Source organism: Cuculus canorus, chromosome 7, assembly GCF_017976375.1.
Source record: "Cuculus canorus isolate bCucCan1 chromosome 7, bCucCan1.pri, whole genome shotgun sequence".
In the NCBI taxonomy this organism is placed as follows: domain Eukaryota; kingdom Metazoa; phylum Chordata; class Aves; order Cuculiformes; family Cuculidae; genus Cuculus; species Cuculus canorus.
The window spans coordinates 697,589-710,185 of NC_071407.1; the positions used below are offsets into that span (position 1 = coordinate 697,589).

At 44.0% G+C, this 12,597-nt stretch overlaps 1 long non-coding RNA gene across 1 annotated transcript in view; it reads right to left on the reverse strand.

Annotated features, from left to right (window-relative positions):
* LOC128852700 (uncharacterized) overlaps positions 1–9,048 on the reverse strand; it is a 68,134-nt gene extending 59,086 nt beyond the window's left edge. Inside the window, exons 1-2 of the long non-coding RNA XR_008450707.1 lie at positions 8,873–9,048; positions 3,799–3,868 (exon numbers count right to left, since the gene is read on the reverse strand). This is a non-coding gene — a long non-coding RNA (uncharacterized LOC128852700). The remainder of the gene's footprint in view (positions 1–3,798; positions 3,869–8,872) is intronic.
* Between the last annotated feature and the right edge of the window lie 3,549 nt (positions 9,049–12,597).

The window sequence follows — 12,597 nt, forward strand, 5'->3', positions numbered from 1 at the left end:
TAATTTAAGTTATAACTTAAAAACATGCATGTCTACTCTTAATGACAATGACAGCGAGTCATTAATTTGTGTTCTCCCGGTGTCGAGGGTGAGGTAAGCAATCTTGTCATGCCCAGAACACAACCTGGCAAAACAGGATATTGTGGAGGCTGTAAAAATCTTGTATCTCTATTTCTCCTCGTACTGGTCCGGGGAGTAATGAAAAAGTGCAACACAATTTTACCTCCGGAATGGGGAATGCTCTCTGCCTCGAACACCCACACGTCACTCGCATCACCATCGGTATAAAACATACATGCGCACCGAGAGGAAGGGTCTGCCCACCCGACGCTCAGAGGTCCGGGGTATGAGCAGAACTTCATTCCCTTCGGGAGCTGCCAGCTCACCCAGGTCACGGGGATTTTTTTTTTTTTCCCCAGTTTGAGTTAAACACTGAACCTAAAACATTTACCTGAAAATAACTACAGCTAAACTGAAAAAGAATAAACTGTAAATCAGAGACAGCCTTGAATCTTTCTGTTTAAGATGTTAGATTTGTGCAGTTCTAGTCACAGTTTAAAATCAAAGAAACCCAATAAAATAACCCAAACAAAACCCCTCAAAGATGTTTTTTAGGACTCTCTGCAGTAAGTTTCTAAATATGTTATTGGATCGGTGATTGAAATCTGACAAAAAACCACAGCGTTTTATAATAATGTCCCGCAGCAAAAGTATGGCACCAATACCTAAACAATACTTTATCACCTTTGCCACTCTCAACAGCTCCCATTAATACCGAGATCATAGCGTTAGGCCTTCTATTCCCCAGCTGACCGTGGCAGTGACAGCCAGGGCTTAGGCAATGACATTGAAAAATATTTGCCATGACACAGCCACAAATCACTGCGAGACAAGTATAAAACTCAATATTCACTAAACTTGCACCCATTCTTTTCTTGTTAGAACATCTGCACCACATTTATTACAGGCTGAATTCCTCAAAGAACCAAAACATTGATGGAAAGTGATAATAATTATTGGTTGATCAAACCAGATGCACAGAGGTGCCTTTGTCAAGTCATTTATTCATACGAGGTTGTTGTCCGAGATGGAATCAGCCAGGGCACCTGCTGAAGGGGTGTTCTCCTTGAGAATTGTTTGTTTAGGTAAAATACGCCCAGTGAATGGGCACAAGTACCTATAAATCAAATGTTCTTAATGGTCTCATCGTGCATGTATTCATTTTGATCTCTCCCAGGGAAGGTAAGCAGACATTTGACTACTTAGCGATTGCCACAGGACATCATCTCTTCCACGTGGTTTGGATCCTCTCTAAATGAGCTGTGTGTGTAGCTTCCTGCTTTCCGGGCATGGTGGTTGGCAGATGTCCTAGATACAAGTTCATTCCCATAGTTCAGCTTTCAACCTCGTGCCTCTTCCCTAGAGCGTGCAGGACACTACTTTTCCTGTTTTTTTCAGAGCTGTGTTACTAAATCCCTTAAGCAGGATGTAGAAATTCCTGAAGACCAATGATAAACATCTGCATATCTCCTACTCCCACCCCTTCAGGAGGAGGGACTACATCAACTTGCTGTAATGGCAAAGTCCCTACATCACCATCCTCTGTCCTCATTCACTCCTTGTTTCTGCCCTGTCCTTGGGCTCACGTGACAGGAGATGTCCACACCACGACATTCCCAGAGCTTCTACCCCAGGCCTGTCTGCTTGGCTTTTTAAAGCACCCATTTAGGCTAAGTGCAATGAGTCAAATACCTCGTAGGACATGTGGAAAAAGAGGGTGACGTAAGAGGGGAAGCAAAGAGAAACCTATCATGTTTGTAAGGGTTTGGTGGCAGCAGTGTGGCCAAAGTTTGCAAAATGATAAGGCAAGGGGCAGAGCGAGTGCACAACTGACAGTTACCAAATCCTAACGCAGCATCAGGAGAGGGAATACTTTGAAACTGATTGATCCGTTCAAATGGAATCCGAGACAGCCTGCAGTGGATGGTGACCTTCTGTCATTCCTCCCTGTAGGAGAACGCGTAGAGAGCAAGGGCCAGAAGGATCAGACAGGCATTATGCAAATTGATGGACAATAAACTCACATATAGAGGCTAATGAAAGCTGGTAGTCAGGTAGCTTGTGACATTTACAGGGTAAACGGGAGGGCACTGGACTGCAGACAGCAGCCCAACCTCCAAACGCTGCCCTGAGGAACATCTTCTGTTGCTGCTGTCTGATTACTGGGCAAAGTGGACCACTGGTCTAATGCAGCAAGAGGTGCCCAAGGCCGTCAAGAGGCAAAAATCGTCCCTAAGGCGTGCTGAACTATGCATTAAAATTCTGTAATTAGTTTTCTTCTGACCCTCACCCTACTGGAGACAATTCTCCTGATTGAGAATATTTTCAGAAATGGCAGCCTGTTGGAGGGCATTTAAGAGTCTGCTTGAGAAGGTGAATGATTAATCCTTAATAGCAAGTTTTGCAGCATATTGAGTGACATTCTTACATTATATATTGATATATAACACACTGGTCCTGTGCCACGCTGACTAGCAGCTCATTTCCAGCAAGGCATGGTTTATAGATTATGCAGTAGGTAAGGGACAGACCTATAAAACTCTGGCTCTTTCAGTCGTACCAAAATCTTTTGGAACTTCATTTTGGTTTGAATGATGGCTGCTGTAGGTGCTGGTATTAAGCAGAAACAGCAGTAAATACATGCAATGCCAATCCCATCCCTGCTTCCCTGAGGCAAGAGGCACAGCCCAACAAGACTTAAATTTAGATGAGCCACAGAAAGCCAGACACTTGTCTGGTGATTAATCAAGCTTCTTTGTTCAGAAGTTTCTTAGTGTTTGGTGTGTCTTACTTATCAGATGGTGCAGTATAATAATGATATCCTAATGAAGTGCAATGTAATAATGAATGAGATATTTGTAAATGTATTTGAAATATTTCCAAATGCCAGTGGCTATTCCATGCTTGTTCATATTCAGTTTGTCTATCTCAACTGTTTCCTCGCTGATTCTCCCTAAGTGAGGCATCCTGTCACTGGGTAATGCCAAAGCCAGCATCCCCTCCAGTGAGACTCCTTCCACTGCAGAGATAAGGTACACCCTTCTGGAAGGTACTAGGTAGAGCAGCTCTTCATTTGGTTTTCTACCCTTTGAGCTCTTTCTGCAAGATAAGGTAGCCCAAAAAAGTGGAAATGGAAGAGAACACCCAGCTATTCTGCTAGAAGCAATGTTTGTATGAAGCCTTGGCTGAAGAACAAAGCTGCTGCCTCTTCTGTTTTAGCTCTCTCCCAATTTTGGACAGGCTGGATGTGTGCTCTTCCAAAGACAGCCCCAGTGGATGGGTGCCAAGGAGAACTAGAGCTCTGCCTTGACTGTTCTCCTTCATCATGCTGTTCTCAAAGTATCAGAGAGGAGTTTGAAGCAGATTTCAGATCTGTGCAGCAAGAGGCTGCGTGTCCGAGAAGTGTTTTTTTCCCTGCATGTTCCCTGTTCCTATTGTTTGTTTTCACCACAACGCGCAGTGCATTCCCTGCAGTAGTTTCATAGGTAGGTGGATATGGATAAAGTTATTTCCATGCTTCTTAGTTCCTTTCCAAAGACCAGGTGCAGTGTGATTTTCAAATGGAAAACTCCATCTTGCCTTGCCACCTGGGTGACCCAGAGATCGAATTGTCAATTCCACCACCTTTACAAATGTCTCCAGCCCTTCAAAGCCTTTGTGAAATTTGTAAAGGAAACACATGAAAAGTTCAACTTTCTATGAGCTTTGCAATTAAATAGCTCAAATATTGTCAGTTACCTTTTTTGAGGAACAAATCTTCAGGTTTTCTCAGGTAGGCAATAAAGCATTTTGTTCCTTTGGCTTCCATCTAAAATAAAGAAAAATAATTCCGTTTTTGGAGATGATGTAAAATGAAATTGAAATGAGTGAGTACTTGGGAGAACAGAAACCTTCGGTGCTAGAAATGCTTTGTTACGACTGAATAAACTAAATATGCTTAATATGAAAGGTGATGATGCGACTGATTGAATAGTTTGACATTACTGCACATGAAATATCATTAACAGGTTCACGATGGTTTTATATCGATATTACATCTCAGAATAAAATAAATGGAAATACGGGACTGCCGTGATTTGTCACCGGAGCCCTTCAGTGTCATTTAAGAAAATATTTTCTGTGAAGACTAGTCAGCCTGAGCTGGCACGGCAGGAGAAACGGCAGGCTTGTCTGACTTTGAGAATGAGCCCCATTAAACAATTTAGGATAGCTGCAACACATCTGTACCTGTGAAAGAGTGGGTGTGTGCCCATCAGCCCCGATATCTTTGACTTGGTAGGCATCACCAGCTCGTACCTGTAGTGGCGGCTGCTCCTGTCCTCTGGATGTGAGCTCTTGGCGTAACCCCACCCGGAGCAACCTGCATTGATGGTGTTTCCTGGTCTGTGCCAGGCTGACTGCATCACGTACGGGATGGGCGTAGGAGTAAAATACTATCCCTCAAACTCCTTCAAGATCTGAGATGTGCAGCCTGCGTTAGCATCTCGTACACAGTCACTGCGAGGGTTAGCCTGTGTGACAGACACCCCCTGGATTTTGGCACAGGGACGGTTCTCCCTCTCCCTTTACAGAGACATCGGAGGCACAAGTTCTGGCCTCCCCCAGGGAACACAGATGCTCACAGCCACCTCCATCGGCACAGGCCATAGCTTTGCATAAAAGCACACAATGCTGTGGGTTAGAAAGCCATAAATCAGGACAGACGGTCTGACCTGGCAGCTCATGGTGCAGTAGTAGTTGCTGGGCAGCCGTTCTGCTGCTCTCCCATTGCTGACAGTGAGAGAGGTCATAGCAGCTCTTCCTACGCACTACAAGGTACAGCCTCAAGGTGTTAATCGCTGTTCCTGCCCACTTTCCATTAGGAAATTTTCTTCTGAAAGCTCCATGTGTGATGGTGAGTACTTATGTGCCTTCTATCTACCTTCCAGGTTCCTGTCCGGCTTGTGGGAACTCACCCCATCCTTCACAGGGATTTGGTCTCAAGAGCCAAAGATGGAAACATGCCTTAAAATATTATAATTATTAAAGTAATCACCTCCATCTTCTGCTTCAAATTAGCTCACCAGACACAGCTGTTGCCCATCATGGCTTCACTATCACAGCTCTCCTACCATCTCCAAATTTATGCTATTAATAAATGACTCCATCAACACCGTGACCCTCCCTTTGAGAAAACCACTGATAACATCTGAGGCTGATGAGAAGACAGACTCTGAGGATAACTTTCCGAGTTTCTTGTGTTTTAATTTGGGAAGTTAATTTGATTTGATCTCATTATAACTGCAGTATCTTTACCTCTACCCGTTCCCTTTAGAAGAGGCCATCAGTGGAGCATTAGAGCATTGCGTTCCACTTGCTCTTTTCAGAAACCGAAATCAAAAAAAGCAAATGCAGTAAGACATAAATAACCCAAAATGAATGAACTATTGAGCAATGAAGCCTGGTTCTACAAGAAGTATGCTCCAGTAATCTGCATTTTTATGACTTTTCAGTATATAACACTGTTTTCCCTATTTGCATTTTTCTGATGTTTGCAAGGGTGAAAAAGAACAAGAGTTAGATCCAACATCTGAAAATCCCGATTCTCTGCATGTTCTTACATCCTTGTCCAAGCATCCAAATGGAGGCATACACTTTTTCACATTTTAAAGTAATATTAAATGAAAATAAAAGGGGCAGAGAAAGTGATAGACAACCTATTGACGTTCACGATATTGTATTTAATACAGCTACATGACGTCACGTTTATTGACAGCCAAAGCTTCTCTTTGGCAGCACATTGAGTGTAGCGTCAGGCAACCATACATGTATGAAAACATTAAGATTTGGAGGGAGAAAAACAATATTAAATTTTGTAATTAATTTCAACCCTTAAATTTTCAATTTAAAAATGCTTCATTCTCATGGTTTCCAAACCAAAGGTTTTAATCTCAAAATGACATATTCCTTAATTATATTACACCATGGTGAAGATGTAAAACAAACAAAAAATAAATTTATTCCATGCCCCTTATTTTTTAATTTTACTGAAAACTTGGAGACCTACAGTCTGTCTTTTCTTCTTCCAAAACAAATATAATATTTTTTCCCAGCTACTTTCATGAATATGTTATTTTTAGGCAAAGATACTTCCTTCAGCTCAACCAGAAGACGCTGCAATTTTTACTTAATTAAGAATCAGACTTCCTAATGCCATTGCACTGGAGGAAAGATGTAACAAGTTGTCAGACACACGCAGGATTAATGCGGAAAAGTTGTTAACTCTGCATGTATTTTTGACTGCCTGCCCTTCTTTTCTGTGGCAATCCTTAGAACTCCATCAGCTGCGTTTACGCTGAGCCGTTCCTGCTCCGCTCCGGTAGGCGCGCGTTAGGCACATTGTTAACATAAGGCCAGCTCTGTAATACAGCATGGACAATTAAGTGCACAATTTTTGTATAAATGCAAAATCCCTCACTGTGAATTATTTAATTAATGCTCTACAGTTCATTTAATAGCGCTCTTTCAAAGGCCATTTCACTCACAGAAAACTAATTTCATTCTTGGGGTTGATTTAATTAGATGGTATGATATATGGTATTGCTAATTCAGTGGCTCTCACTGCAGTGTCTGGCCCGTTGCTCCTATTGTCGGCAATCTGTCAGCCCCATTTTTAACAGTATTGAAAAATTCAAGCTTTATTATTGCTCGCTCACTCTTTCTCTCCCATCAGGAGGAAAGTAATGAGCTTTTCTTCTTATGAGAGCAAGCAGAGAGTGTGGTGCCCTGAGCGCTTCGGGCACCGAGCAGTATTAACAGCCTGATTCATGAGTTAAGTTTCTGACTGCCCGTGGCTATTAGCACTCAGTCCTTTGGCTGTCATTTAGTTAAAAAGACTCTTCGGTTAATTCACTCTTTTAATGAGACTGTGCTATTCAACTAATGTATTTTACTGTATGAAAGGTCACACCAGGAAGCAAAACAGATTGGAGGGAATGTAGCGGGAAGCCTGGCTGTCAAGAAACAGTTCAAGCCTCGCAGGCATTTCGCCGTCGCGGCACCCATAATAGGCTATGGAACTGATGGGCCAGCGCTCACCTCAACAGTTGAGCGCCATAAATCACGGCTAAATAGAAAGCAGATTAATCAGAGCTACAGACAAAAAGAGCACGTGTTTCATTACCCATATAATCACTAACATGATTGCCAGACAAGCCGGGGGAACTGTACGCGGGGCTGACAAAATGCAGCACGGCAGCAAGCCAGGAGCTCGGCTCTGCAGAGCTGCAGCCACTAAATCTTCTCCTTAAGTAGCTGCTCCACAACACCCTCTTGTTGGAGGGCCGCTCGCTCAGAAGGTGGGGCTGGGGGACAGGGTGAAAAACGGGACTATAAAGGGTTGCATTTGTGTCAGAAGGGTCAGAGGAGGCGGTGGAGAGGCTTTTCTTCCCCATAGCTCGGTTTCTGCATCATCCCGGCGTCACCACAGCTGCAGAAGCACGTGAGAGATGGGAGGTCTCACTCCTCTTCCTCCCATCCCTGCATAAGCCCACAGCGAGCCAGACCCAGTCTGCTCCCCACTGCTCTCTGGGTCGACACACAGTCCTGTAGCTGTGAGGCATATGCCAAGCTTTAACACTCGTGAGGACATCTCATTTTAATTTGTTCTGTGCCTCTCCAACATCACTTCCTTACAGCTCTCCCCCTTCTCACTCGCACTCTTTACGTCATCAGGGATTGTGTGCAACACACGTGTCCATGTCCCGCAGCTTCTCCCCACCGAGCTTCAGAAGAAAGGTACAGCTGAAGATCTGGATTACTGCAGCATCTTTGCTTGAGATGGCCAAGTGAAAATATTGCTCTGAATATTGCTCATTAATTTACAAGAGGAGAAATTGAGAAAACCCTCCGGTTTTAATAGCTTTGCATCTGTCTGCCGGGGTGTTGAACACCTGAATTATTGTGAGGCTCTGTGTGTGTTTTGCTCATTTTTAATTAGCGCCATTGGGGGGAGAACTCCGGCACTTTAGGGGCAAAACTATATTATTTTTTAAAAATTGTAATTCCCTCAAACTATGGTAAACAAATCATTCTGATTTAAATTTCCCGAGCAACTTCCAAACAGGGAAACCGTATGTTTAATTACCAAACATCTGTTGCAAAGAACACCCCCTCGCTTTTGCAGCACTAATATCGCTGTATGAATTTTAAAACCTGTCAGCAAGGGATCAGGAAAGCTTTGGGAGCAAAGAGCGGCTCACTTTAACCCCTGAACCAGATAATCCAACAGTAATCCATTCAAAACTAATCAAACATTTACAGAAACGCACCAGCACTGAGGAAAACAATTCATCATCTTCATATGCTCATTACACTTCCAACATCTCAATCTACCTATGTAAATGAGACCAGGGATCTGACATCAGGTCCGTGTACAGAAATTATAAACAAATATTCATCCATTATGCTGCTGAAATTTAACAGCTGGAGCACTAACAGTAGCTGAACTCCAAGCCCCGAGTATCAATTATTTATGAACCTAAAACTGACAAGACTGTCTAGGTGAATTAGCTGCATATGTCAAGCTTTGTTATAAATCCCAGCCTACTGTAAAACTCATTTTCATAGAATGTATGTACAAGGCTGACAATATATCAACAGTAAGGCATTAATAATTTAGAAGAATGAGACCATAAGGGAGCACCTAGAAACTCTGCTCTGCAATATAGTTGATATTACAAATAAAAAAGTCAAATAAAATGAATTTCCCATAAACAGAGAATCAAATAAAGCATTTCTCTATGATTTTATATTCAATTTTCAAAAAACTTACTAGTTGATACTTGCATTTTCAGGAACTGTAAGCGTCACCTGAAGTTGTTTAAATTTTTTTTTCCCATTGCTAAAAACACTTCTTGAATTTTCAGACCCATTGATGCTCACCACACTGCATTTGTTTTATTTGCACGGGAGGAGAACTACCACTGAGGTGAAAGTAAGAGGTGGAAGGAAAACACGGTTTGCAGCTGTCACGCTGCAGTTTGAGATCCTGAAATAAAGTACAAGACTACCTCCAGTTAAATGTGGTTAATTATAGGCTAAAATGTACCCTTTGGTACATGCATGTGACGTGAACCGAGGGAGAGTCTGCTCTGACGGTACAGGTTGGTTGGTGTCCCGACCACTGACCCCATCAGGGACATCACAGCATTTTTTGGACATAGCTTTGTGTAAGACGTCAGTACCAAAACAATTGGACACACGACAGATGATCACCTACATGGCACGAGCTAAACAAAATTACAAGGTCTAAAACGGAACTTAGTATCATAGAATAGTTTGGGTTGGAAGGGACCTTAAAGATCATCCAGTCCCAACCCCCCTGCCATGGGCAGGGACATCCCACTGGATCAGGCTGCCCAAGGCCCATCCAACCTGGCCTGGAACACTTCCAAGGTAAAGGGAAATACTGATCCGAACATCTGTACCGAGAGCTGAAAAAGACGTATCCAAACTTTGTCCAACGTCCGAGAAATTCAAGATGGGTCTGAACTTTGCTGTTCTCTGCCACCAAAGAGCAGCCACCCACTGCTTTGATGTAACTATGCGCACAGTTACTCAAAATCTGGATTTTGTTCCAAAGCTCCTGGCTTTTGACTGCGTACAAATTAACCTGTGCCCAGGAAGGCTTCTGGCTGTTCAGAAAGGTTGTCCAGAAAAGAAATGAATACACACTTATATGAGAATCCATGACTGTCAAATAAAGAAGATTTTATCTCGTGTACAGAAGCAGCCTGGGTTTTGTTCGGCTGTGAACATCAGCTGGCCTTTTCTCCACACACAACTTTCAGATTATTAAGGAAAACAGAAGGGAGAGGGACAGGAGGAGAGGAGAGGGAAACAGTCCCAGTCTGGAGGACAGACAGACCCCAAAGCTGAGGGGTGGTTAAAAGGATTCTAGAATATTAATTTCATGAGGATGCCATTGACTTAATGAAGATTGTCCCCACACTCATGCTTGCATCTGTTTTCTGTACTTCTTAACTGAGGTTCATACCAACAGTGTACTGAGGATCCAAGGGGTCATCTTTTAAGGCAGAAAAAAAATGACGAGAATCTCAAAACTGAGAAGCACGGTGGTTTCGAAAACTTTGCATCGGTACAAAAGGTAAAAATAAAGGTGCAGTTTGGAAGAATCATTAATGATTTGAGAGAGGTTGATGAGGAAGGTAACAGAGCATTTCTGAGTCAGGGAGACGAGAATTCAGAGGAGGAAAAACATCCTTAGCAATGCACACATATATACCAAAGTGGAAAAAAAAGGTGGATTTTATGAGTGAGGTGTGAAAAACACTACAGTGCCATCTCCTCACCTGCAGGACGCTGCCTCTTCTGGCTCGGGGAGAGTCACGAGAGGCTGGGAAAATTTAATAAGTTTACTGCGTTAGTTAAAGGAAAAACAGAGAAATCTGCACCTGCTTAATACCTGATGCCTGATACATCCGAGATTTATGAAGAAAAATGAGTTCTTGGGAGAAGCTGTAGGTGCTGGGATCAGGGACAACCGGTGACATCCGGTGTCTCCTTCTGTAGTGTGGAAGGTGGGTTCATGTAGCAATTCCTGTGCAATTCTTCAGCCTATCAGGGCTGCCCAGCGCCACGGCAGCCTCTACATGGGTTGCTTGCTTTATGATAGAAAAAGTAGAGTATAATAACAATAATAATTTACTGAGGGTGAAATTCACTGCCGAGCAGAAAGCCCAAGACAAGGCCTTTGCATCACTCCAGGCATGCCACGGTGCTTAAAACAGGGCTTTCTCTGGATTTCAGTGGCACAGAGATCCCATGCTGGCTCTCTGGGCATGAAGGAACTTCACCTTGGATGCCCCTCGATGCCATGGCGCTGCCTTAGGGACAGGGAAAGGGGTTTTCTTTTGAAACCCCTAAAAATTCTCCCCACAGACTCCCAATGCCAAATGAAGATCTCGCTGTGTGCTCGAACCAATCAGAAAAGCTTTATAAGCAATCCACAGAAGAGTTACTCAAGTTTAAATTCTGACTTAATTTCTGCCTTAGTTTCTGATGACATCTCCCGCTCTCCAGGTGGCCCTTCTTGCTAACTGATGCTTTTATTAATACTTCTGGTGTCTTGTGAGCATAGGTGGCACCTACGCAGTTTTTCCCATTAGCTCTTTCAATTCATATTCTAAAGCCAGCTTGAATACTTTTTCTTTACCCGAAATCACGACTTTTCATGTTTTCACTGTAGTGGAGCTGCAGGCTGGCACTGCTGTTCCTGCTGCCGCGCACCGCCCCTCAGCAGCGGTTACCTGTGCTCCCCCGATGCCCGGGCAGAGCTCGCCGGCTGCCGCGGGTGGTATCAGCTGCGCCGCTCGGGGGCACAGTGCCCGGCAGGGCCCCTCCGCGATCTCCCTGCCTTCCACTGGCAGCAAGAAGCTGTGCCCTTTCCTCTCCAGCAGAGCCAAAAAGATGTATTTGGGTTTCCTTTTCTAATGCCATCAAGGACTAGGGTTATTCAAATTATTTTCCCAGAATCATAGAATCGTTAAGGTTGGAAAAGACTTTCAAAGTCTAATTCAGCCATCAACACAGTACCTCCATGCCTCCTAAACCACATCCTGAAACGCCACATCTATGCATTTTTTGAACCGCTCCAGGGATGGGGACCCCCCACTGCCCGGGGCCGCCTCTGCCAGGGCTTCACCGCTCTGTCAGTGAAGTAATATTTCCTAAAATCCAGTCTAACCCCCCACCCCGGCACAACCTGAGGCCATTGCCTCTCACTCTATCACTTGATACTTGGAAGAAGAGACCAACACACCTCACCACAACCTCCTTTCAGGAGCTGCAGAGAGCAACAAAGTCTCCTCTTGGTGTCCTCTTCTCCAGACTGAACAGCCCCAAGCCCTGCAGCTGCTCCCCATTCTGGCCTGAAATCACCGAATGGGGTAAATGTGCTCACCTGTTTACAAAAACACTTAACAAACCCCCTACCGGGCTCTCCCCAGGGTTACTGCCCCCAACCACACCCCTCCCAAAGCCGAAGAAGCCGCTCAAGATCAGTGACCCAGAAGGATGGACAAGTTCACCTGGCAGCACCAGGACCAGTCCTCAAAGCCCCCTGGAAGGAAGTCATCAGTTCCTATTGCACAATAATTTCTCTTCCCTGTGAAGAGCTGGAGTTACTCGTGTTTGGAAATAGGCTTAGTTGGGTTAGGGTGGAAAGGTACATGAACACCCACACTCTGAGTCCTTTGAGCTCCTGCGAGTGTGGGTTAAGCTTAAAAGATACAGGTGAGCAGCAAACAGTGGTTTGAATCTTTGTGTGAGTCTGTGCTTACGTTTCATGGGAGACTGGTTTTATGACGGCTGCGGGCTGCGTTTCCAAGGCATCGGCTCTACAGCGGGATATTTTCCTTTAATTTCTGAGAGGGCTTTTCAGCAAAATAGTTCTGTGATTTCTTGGAAGTTTTAGTTAGAACTGAGCCTAGAGCTGAGAGTCTCATAACCATAACTCAAGGCACTGGATTTGGAGCT